General features: G+C 41.6%; 1 pseudogene; it reads right to left on the bottom strand.

Annotated features, from left to right (window-relative positions):
* Positions 1–3,640: 3,640 nt before the first annotated feature.
* LOC120064517 lies at positions 3,641–7,158 on the bottom strand (annotated as a pseudogene).
* Positions 7,159–9,695: the final 2,537 nt, after the last annotated feature.

Genomic DNA, 9,695 nt, shown 5'->3' with positions numbered 1-9,695 from the left:
GATAGATGCCCGGGGGTAATGATGCCAAGCCCTACCATAGGATAGATGCCCGGGGGTAATGATGGCAAGCCCTACCATAGGATAGATGCCCGGGGGTAATGATGGCAAGCCCTACCATAGGATAGATGCCCGGGGGAAATGATGCCAAGCCCTACCATAGGATAGATGCCCGGGGGTAATGATGTCAAGCCCTACCATAGGATAGATGCCCGGGGGTAATAATGCCAAGCCCTACCATGAGATAGTTGCCCGGGGGTAATGATGCCAAGCCCTACCATAGGATACATGCCCGGGGGTAATGATGCCCGGGGGCAATGATGCCCGGGGGTAATGATGCCAAGCCCTATCAAAACAAGATGGTCAACTATCAAATACTGTAAAGGCTAAAATGTAAAACCAAACATTAAATAATGTCTGTCTCCTTCTCAAAAGTGAATAAATGTCTGACAATATAAAAGAAAACATTAGACGTTATATCTGCAATTTACAATTCGTCTTAGTATATTAGTGAGAGGGAAGTTAAAACCATTTAGTACAAGAAGATAGACTAACGCAAGTATTTCAGAAATCACCTCAACTCATCTCTGTCACCTTACCCACTGGGCACACACTGGTTAAATCAACGTTGTATCCATGTCATTTCAATGAAATGACACAGAACAAACGTAGAATAGAGGTTGAATTGACGTCTGTTGCCCAGTCGGTAGATAATACCTCAGCTCAGCTCACCGTTCTCCTTTAAATCCTCAGTGTAAAAGTCAAACCAGAGTTAGAGGTGGCATGTCATGGCATTAATTCATCCTTATATCAGCTTCTTGTCTATGGATCTGTCATTCGCTTCAAATCAAACTTGATTTATTATCCTCAATAGACAAATCCCAGCTACAGTGTTTACTGGTCACCCAGAGGTCTTGTTTTACAGAGTCATTCTCCTGTCTGGCTTTTACCGTGTCTTCTAGAACCGGATTAACACAGTCATTCTCCTGTCTGGCTTTCACCATGTCTTCTAGAACCTGATTTACACAGTCATTCTCCTGTCTGGCTGTCACCATGTCTTCTAGAACCTGATTTACACAGTCATTCTCCTGTCTGGCTTTCACTATGTCTTCTAGAACCTGATTTACACAGTCATTCTCCTGTCTGGCTGTCACCATGTCTTCTAGAACCTGATTTACACAGTCATTCTCCTGTCTGGCTTTCACTATGTCTTCTAGAACCTGATTTACACAGTCATTCTCCTGTCTGGCTGTCACCATGTCTTCTAGAACCGGATTTACACAGTCATTCCCCTGGGTGGCTGTCACCATGTCTTCTAGAACCTGATTTACAGTCATTCTCCTGTCTGGCTGTTACTATGTCTTCTAGAACCTGATTTACACAGTCATTCTCCTGTCTGGCTTTCACCATGTCTTCTAGAACCTGATTTACACAGTCATTCCCCTGGCTGGCTGTCACCATGTCTTCTAGAACCTGATTTACACAGTCATTCTCCTGTCTGGCTGTCACCATGTCTTCTAGAACCTGATTTACACAGTCATTCTCCTGTCTGGCTGTCACCATGTCTTCTAGAACCTGATTTACACAGTCATTCCCCTGGCTGGCTGTCACCATGTCTTCTAGAACCTGATTTACACAGTCATTCTCCTGTCTGGCTTTCACTATGTCTTCTAGAACCTGATTTACACAGTCATTCTCCTGTCTGGCTGTCACCATGTCTTCTAGAACCTGATTTACACAGTCATTCTCCTGTCTGGCTGTCACCATGTCTTCTAGAACCTGATTTACACAGTCATTCCCCTGGGTGGCTGTCACCATGTCTTCTAGAACCTGATTTACACAGTCATTCCCCTGGCTGGCTGTCACCATGTCTTCTAGAACCTGATTTACACAGTCATTCTCCTGTCTGGCTTTCACTATGTCTTCTAGAACCTGATTTACACAGTCATTCCCCTGGCTGGCTGTCACCATGTCTTCTAGAACCTGATTTACACAGTCATTCTCCTGTCTGGCTTCCACCATGTCTTCTAGAACCGGATTTACACAGTCATTCTCCTGTCTGGCTTTCACTATGTCTTCTAGAACCTGATTTACACAGTCATTCTCCTGTCTGGCTTCCACCATGTCTTCTAGAACCTGATTTACACAGTCATTCCCCCGTCTGGCTTTCACCATGTCTTCTAGAACCTGATTTACAGTCATTCTCTTGTCTGGCTTTCACCATGTCTTCTAGAATCTGTCTTCTAGAATCCCCTAGGATTCAGACCTGTCGTGAGTGAGTCCGTTTTGAATTAGTCAACAACACACATATTCATTCACCACATTACATTCTATACACTTTCATCCTGATACAGGTATGCAGATTATTTAAATCCAATGAGATTTCTGTAAGCATGAATGGCACAAAGACACATTTCAAAGTGGAGGAAACTCAGTATTAACAGAAATATTCCAAACAGATAGTGCTACTGTATACATTTAAATGAAGCCGTCAGAAAAGCCAGAATTTATGAAACACTTAGTCGACAGTTTTAGGCCACGACTACAACTGATTAACAGCAAATCACAATCACAAGGAGTAAAATACCTTGTTTTAAATTAATACAAATACTCATGAAGCGATACAACCAACTCAATAAATATTTCAGTTTTGAAACCATTCCCACTTCTTTAGATCATGTTTAAAAAGCCGGATGGAGGAAAAGACATGGTAGATCGACACGTAAAATAAGAATGAGAATCTCCTGTTATTTACTGTGATTCCAGAGGGGCAGACAAACCAGATGCATGTAAAACACTTGTATTTGTTAAAGGTGGAAAACAAATATTTGTTGCAAAGTTGCCAACATCTATTACTCTAATAGTTTCTGCTGTAAAAAAGGATCTTTGTCTTTCAGATGGCAGACAGGAAACAAAGAGAGCTGCGATATTACCCATGCCCAGATTATTATTGTTATTGTTGGACATAGTCATTCACTTCAAGCCTCGTGTACAATTGTCCACGGAATTCAAAAGGTCTAGAGTGTCGAGCTCCTTCTCTAACTCATCCAGGTCCTTTCCTGTGAACAGGTTCTAGTCTACATGGACCTCTTCTGTTTCCCTGTCCTCCTCCGTGTCCTCCTCTCCCTCCTCCGTTCACCTCCGTTCTCCTCCACTCCTCCCGAAGCCTCACTTCTCAAGCGTATTGTCAGCAGGGAGAGGCAGAGTAGAGAAGGCCATGAGCCAACAATATCAGCGGATGAAGAGATCATTGAAACCAGCAGACACAGTAAAAATGGTCTAATCTAATACATTTCCTGTTGTAATCATTTTATCTGACTAGGCGTAGTCATGTGGGGGGAAGGGCCCCCCCCCCTTCCCCCCACATGACTACGCCTACCTCCCCCCACATGACTACGCCTAGTCAGATAAAATGATTACTACAGGAAATGTATTAGATTAGACCAGTTTTACTGTTCGTATATCATCTAGCTCCTCTAACATGCTCATCAGGGGACAGTAAGTGACATGATTGGAAGCCAACAGTTCCTCATTCAGTTCCTTATTTCAAAAGCAGTACAGTTTCTCTGAGAAAAAAACTGTATTGAACTGATATCCTGTAGAAAAGGCAATCAAGACCATTTTGTGCTCACCATCAGTGTCCTTAGCTGGCCGAGGTCTGGTCTGCTGACGCCACTGTGATCCCATCATTATCAAACCTCTTTAGGAACACACATGGCCACATCAATGTTCTGGAAGACTCCAGCATCTACTAGCTAAGACCGGGAAGCACATACAGATATATCTTAATTGTAACAGACGTATTACATCCAACATATCATTCAACAGGCCTATAGTCAAAAACACAACCAAAATACTGTACCATTCAACAGGCCTATAGTCAAAAACACTACCATAATACTGTACCATTCAACAGGCCTATAGTCAAAACACTACCATAATACTGTACCATTCAACAGGACTATAGTCAAAACACTACCATAATACTGTACCATTCAACAGGCCTATAGTCAAAAACACTACCATAATACTGTACCATTCAACAGGCCTATAGTCAACAACACTACCATAATACTGTACCATTCAACAGGCCTATAGTCAACAACACTACCATAATACTGTACCATTCAACAGGCCTATAGTCAAAAACACTACCATAATACTGTACCATTCAACAGGCCTATAGTCAACAACACTACCATAATACTGTACCATTCAACAGGCCTATAGTCAAAACCACTACCATAATACTGTACCATTCAACAGGCCTATAGTCAAGACAAAAAACAGATGCCAAAACAGACATAACAACAAATAGGATACACTCTTCTTTATAACCTTGGTTTTCATTCCACATGACATGACATTGATACATGACATTGATACATGGCATGACATTGATACATGACATTGATACATGGCATGACATTGATACATGACATTGATACATGGCATGACATTGATACATGACATTGATACATGGCATGACAGTGATACATGACATGGCATTGATACATGACATGACATTGATACATGACATGGCATTGATACATGACATGGCATTGATACATGACATGACATTGATACATGACATTGATACATGGCATGACATTGATGCATGACATTGATACATGACATGACATTGATACATGGCATGACATTGATACATGACATTGATACATGACATGACATTGACATTGGTGAATGGTACATATAACCTCCAAACAAGCTTCAACGCCATACAACTCTCCTTCCGTGGCCTCCAACTACTCTTAAATGCTAGTAAAACTAAATGCATGCTTTTCTACCGATCACTGCCTGCACCCGCCCACCCAACTAGCATCACTACTCTGGATGCTTCTGACTTAGAATATGTGGACAATTACAAATACCTAGGTGTCTGGCTAGACTGTAAACTCTCCTTCCAGACTCATATTAAACATCTCCAATCCATTGTTAAATCTAGAATCGGAGATGTAATTTACAAAATAGGCTCCAACACTCTACTCAGCAAACTGGATGCAGTCTATCACAGTGCCATCCGCTTTGTCACCAAAGCAACATATACCACCCACCACTGCGACCTGTATGCTCTCGTTGGCTGTCCCTCGCTACCTATTCGTCGCCAGACCCACTGGCTCCAGGTCATCTATAAGTCTATCCTAGGTAAAGCTCCGCCTTATCTCAGCTCACTGGTCACAATATCAACACCCACCCGTAACACGTGCTCCAGCAGGTATATATCACTGGTCATCCCCAAAGCCAACACCTCATTTGGCCACCTTTCCTTCCAGTTCTCTGCTGCCAATGACTGGAACGAATTGCAAAAATCACTGAAGTTGGAGACTTATATCTCCCTCACTAACTTTATGCATCAGCTTTCTGAGCAGCTAACCGATCGCTGCAGCTGTACATAGTCCATCTGTAAATAGCCCACCCAACTACCTTCCTCATCCCCATATTGTTTTTATTTACTTTGCTGCTCTTTTGCAAACCAGTATTTCTGCTTACACTTCATCATCTGCTCATATATCACTCCAGTGTTAATCTGCTACATTGTAATTACTTCGCTACTATGGCCTATTTATTGCCTTACCTCCTCACGCCTTTTGCACACACTGTATATAGACTTTTTTTCTATTGTGTTATTGACTGTACGCTTGTTCATTTCATGTGTAACTCTGTGTTGTTGTTTGTGTCGCACTGCTTTGCTTTATCTTGGCCAGGTTGCAGTTGTAAATGAGAACTTGTTCTCAACTGGCCGACCTGGTTAAATAAAGGTGAAATAAAAAAATAAAGAAATTACAATACGTAACAAACATTGTAGCAATGGTATGCAACAAGCATGTAACAAGCAATGTTACAATATTTAGCCTACCAGTAATTTGTTTGTTGATACGTACAATCTGGGTTTTTTGAGTTTTGTCTTTCTTCTTCGTTGCCAGTCCATGTTTCTTGTTTACTCCCTCAAGCTTCTTTCTCATCCCAGTTATCCACGGTATCTACACAACAGCCCATTCATGTAAATGTATCACCACAAACGTGATGATATAGTCCACAACAACAGACCTATGATTAGAAGGGTGAGAGAATACAGTGTTACCTTTTTCCAGGTCTTTATCTCTCCAATTTCAACGTACAGACTGCGCTTTTCACATTTCCTCTCAAGAGTCAGGTCGTGGGAAAACTTGCATTTATCCCCCTCGGTACACTGGCCTTGCTTGAAGAAAACACAGAGCACTGATTTGGGATCCACACCTGACAACAAGAACTAGGAGACAAGGGGAAGAAGAATTAGGAGACATGGGGAAGAAGAATTAGGAGACAAGGGGACATTTTTTTTTTTGAAATACTCACTAAATGTAGCGTTGATTTGAATATAATGAGAGGCAGTTATTACACTATGTTATATCTCGTGTAGGCCTAGTATGTAGAGATGTGGAAAATAAGCAATTGGAAAATGAAAGAACTGGACACATTTTTACCACACTGCCTCCATCCTATTTGCTCTATCATAAGTAGTCCCGGTACCTTTGGCAACTTTCTGTGCAGCCAAGACAGGCTTGAAAAGCTTGTTCAACTCTTCTAGCTCCTTCTTCTTGTCAATCGTTTTATTCTTATCACCTTCAGCAGCTGCAACCTGGAAACATTACACACACAGACACACACTGTTGCTACAAATGCATTGTTATACTATAAGAGGTGAGTTGGGGGTTGCACAGATTGGACCACAGACACAACAAAAGCCTATTGGCTTCTGTTATAATCTCCACCCGGCACAGCCAGAAGAGGACTGGCCACCCGTCATAGCCTGGTTCCTCTCTAGGTTTCTTCCTAGGTTTTGGCCTTTCTAGGGAGTTTTTCCAAGCCACCGTGCTTCTACACCTGCATTGCTTTGCTGTTTGGGGTTTTAGGCTGGGTTTCTGTACAGCCACTTTGTGACATCAGCTGATGTAAGAAGGGCTTTATAAATAAATATGATTGATTGTCTAGGATCTGTGTAGAAATATTGGGGTCCTCCTTTGTTAGTTCTTCATACCCTCCTGTACAAACATGTATAGTACACATACACATACACCTGTCTTGCGATCTGCGGTCCATACTTGACTTGATGAACTTGTTCCTGATCTGCACTCCTTCTGACAGCGTCTGCTGGGTCATGTCTAGATGGGATACAGGTTTTATCCTCACTCCTTAACCTCAATAATCTTTTCCATCTTCTTCGGTGTCAATAAATGAATCCAAGCTCTGCTAATGTGATGTTGTTATTGTTAGCAAACCTGGGTAGCACCAGCAAAGTGATGGTTTTGTCTAGAAGGGATAGAGCTTCTCGTAGCAGGTTTAGGAGAACATAGGCATCGGTTTAGAATAATGAAGGCTAGTAGGTTAGTAGAATTAGGTTAAGGTTAAGAAAATGGTTAAGGTTAGCTAAAATCCCCCAAAAATCTACTTTTGATGTCAATTTGATAAAACCTGTATCCCATCTAGACATGACCCAGCAGAAGCTGTCAGTTGGTTTACACTAGTTATCACAGCCACAAAGTCAAAATAGGCTATATCGTAAAAATGTATGATTTTTTTTGTTTGTTGCTTTTTGTTCTTAATTTAATGTTTTGGGTTAGGCATAAGGTTAGCAGTGTGGTTAAGGTTAGGGTTGGTATTAGGTTTAAAATCAGATTTTAAGAAGATAAAAATGGTGGAAATAGGGGTGCTTCGTATCTCTGCACATTGATCTGGTACCGGTGCTCCCTGTATGTAGCTCTATATAATGGCGCCAGAGGGGAGGGCTGACGTTTTACGGGCTCCGAACCAACTGTGCTATTTTGTTTGTTTTTTCGCATTGTTTGTAACTCATTTTGTACATAATGTTTCTGCTACTGTCTCGTATGACTGAAAACAGCTTCTGGACATCAGAACAGCGGTTACTCACCTCGTACTGGACAAAGATATTTACTTTAATGAGTCCGACGTGAAGGATGTAGGCCCAAATCCGCGTCATCAGCGTGAAGAAAAGACGGAGGAAAACGGGGAGGAGGGCAGCGTGCCTTGTAAGAATTTGCCGACGAGTAGGTTAAACAACTTCTTTGGGATAGGTGGGACGATAGTGTCCCACCTGGCCAACATCCGGTGAAATGGCAGAGCGCCAAATTCAAATTAAATTACTATAAATATTTAACTTTCATGAAATCACAAGTGCAATACATCAAAATAAAGCTTAACTTGTTGTTAATCCAGCCAAGGTGTCAGATTTCAAAAAAGGCTTCACGGCGCAAGCAAACCTTGCGATTATCTGAGGACAGCGTCCAGCACACAAATGCATAACAAATAATTTTCAACCAGGGAGTTGCGACACGAAAGTCAGAAATAGCGATACAATATATGCCTTACCTTTGAAGATCTTCTTCTGTTGGCACGCCAAAAGGTCCCAGTTACATTACAAATGGTCCTTTTGTTCGATAATGTTCTTCTTTATATCCATAAAACTCAGATTAGCTGGCGCGCTTCAGTCAATAATCCACTCGTTTTCCCTCCTTCAAAATACATACAAAATGAATCCCAAACGTTACCAATAAACTTATCCAAACAAGTCAATCAACGTTTATAATCAAACATTAGGTACCCTAATACTCAAATAAACAATACAATTTAAGACGGAGAATCGTTATTGTCTTTACCGGAGATAAACAAAAAGAACGCGCTGTCTCGGCCATGCACTTGGAAACACTACAGACAAAAAGGAACCACTAAGAAAAACTACAACTTCTCCCTCATTTTTCAAAAAAACAGCCTCTTTCTAAAGACTGTTGACATCTAGTGGAAGCCCTAGGAACTGCAATTGGGGTAGATTTTGCCCTATTATAAAAGTGCCAGCCATTGAAATCAGTGGTATGCTGACATTTAAAAATAAAATGGTTTGTCCTCGGGGTTTCGCCTGCCATTTCTGTTCTGTTATACACAGACATTATTTTAACAGTTTTAGAAACTTTAGGGTATTTTCTATCCAAATCTACAAATTACATGCATATCCTAGCTTCTGGGCCTGAGTAGCAGGCAGTTTACTTTGGGCACGCTTTTCATCCGGACGTCAAAATACCACCCCCTATCCCAAAGAAGTTCCCTCTGTACTATTGGCCAATGGGACATTAAAAACTGTAATATCTTATGTTTCACTGAGACGTGGCAAAACGAAGACATGGATAACATAGAGCTGGCTGGCTTCTCCGTCCATCGACAGGACAGAGCAGCTATGTCTGGTAAGACGAGGGGTGGGGGTGTGTGCGTCTATTTGTCAATAACTGCTGGTGCGCAATGTCTAATATTAAATAAGTCTCAAGACAAATGCTCGCCTGAGGTAGAAAACCTATGATATGCAGTAGACAACATTATGTCCCAAGAGAGTTCTCATCAATATTATTCGTTGTCGTCTATTTACCACCACAAACCAATGCTGACACTAAGACCTCACTCAAAGAGCTGTATAAGGCCATAAGAAAACAAGAAAATGCTAATCCAGAAGCGGCGCTCCTAGTGGCCGGGGACATTAATGCAGACAAACTTAAATCTGTTTTACCTCATTTCTACCAGCATGTCACATGTGCAACCAGAAGAAAAAAACTCTAGACCACCTTTACTCCACACACAGAGACACATACAAAGTTCTCCCTCGCCCTCTGTTTGGCAAATCTGACCAATTTTCT

Source organism: Salvelinus namaycush, chromosome 19 (genome assembly GCF_016432855.1).
Source record: "Salvelinus namaycush isolate Seneca chromosome 19, SaNama_1.0, whole genome shotgun sequence".
NCBI classification, from domain to species: domain Eukaryota; kingdom Metazoa; phylum Chordata; class Actinopteri; order Salmoniformes; family Salmonidae; genus Salvelinus; species Salvelinus namaycush.
The sequence above is the reverse complement of the archived record's forward strand: the minus strand, read 5'-3'. Positions and strand labels throughout refer to the sequence as shown.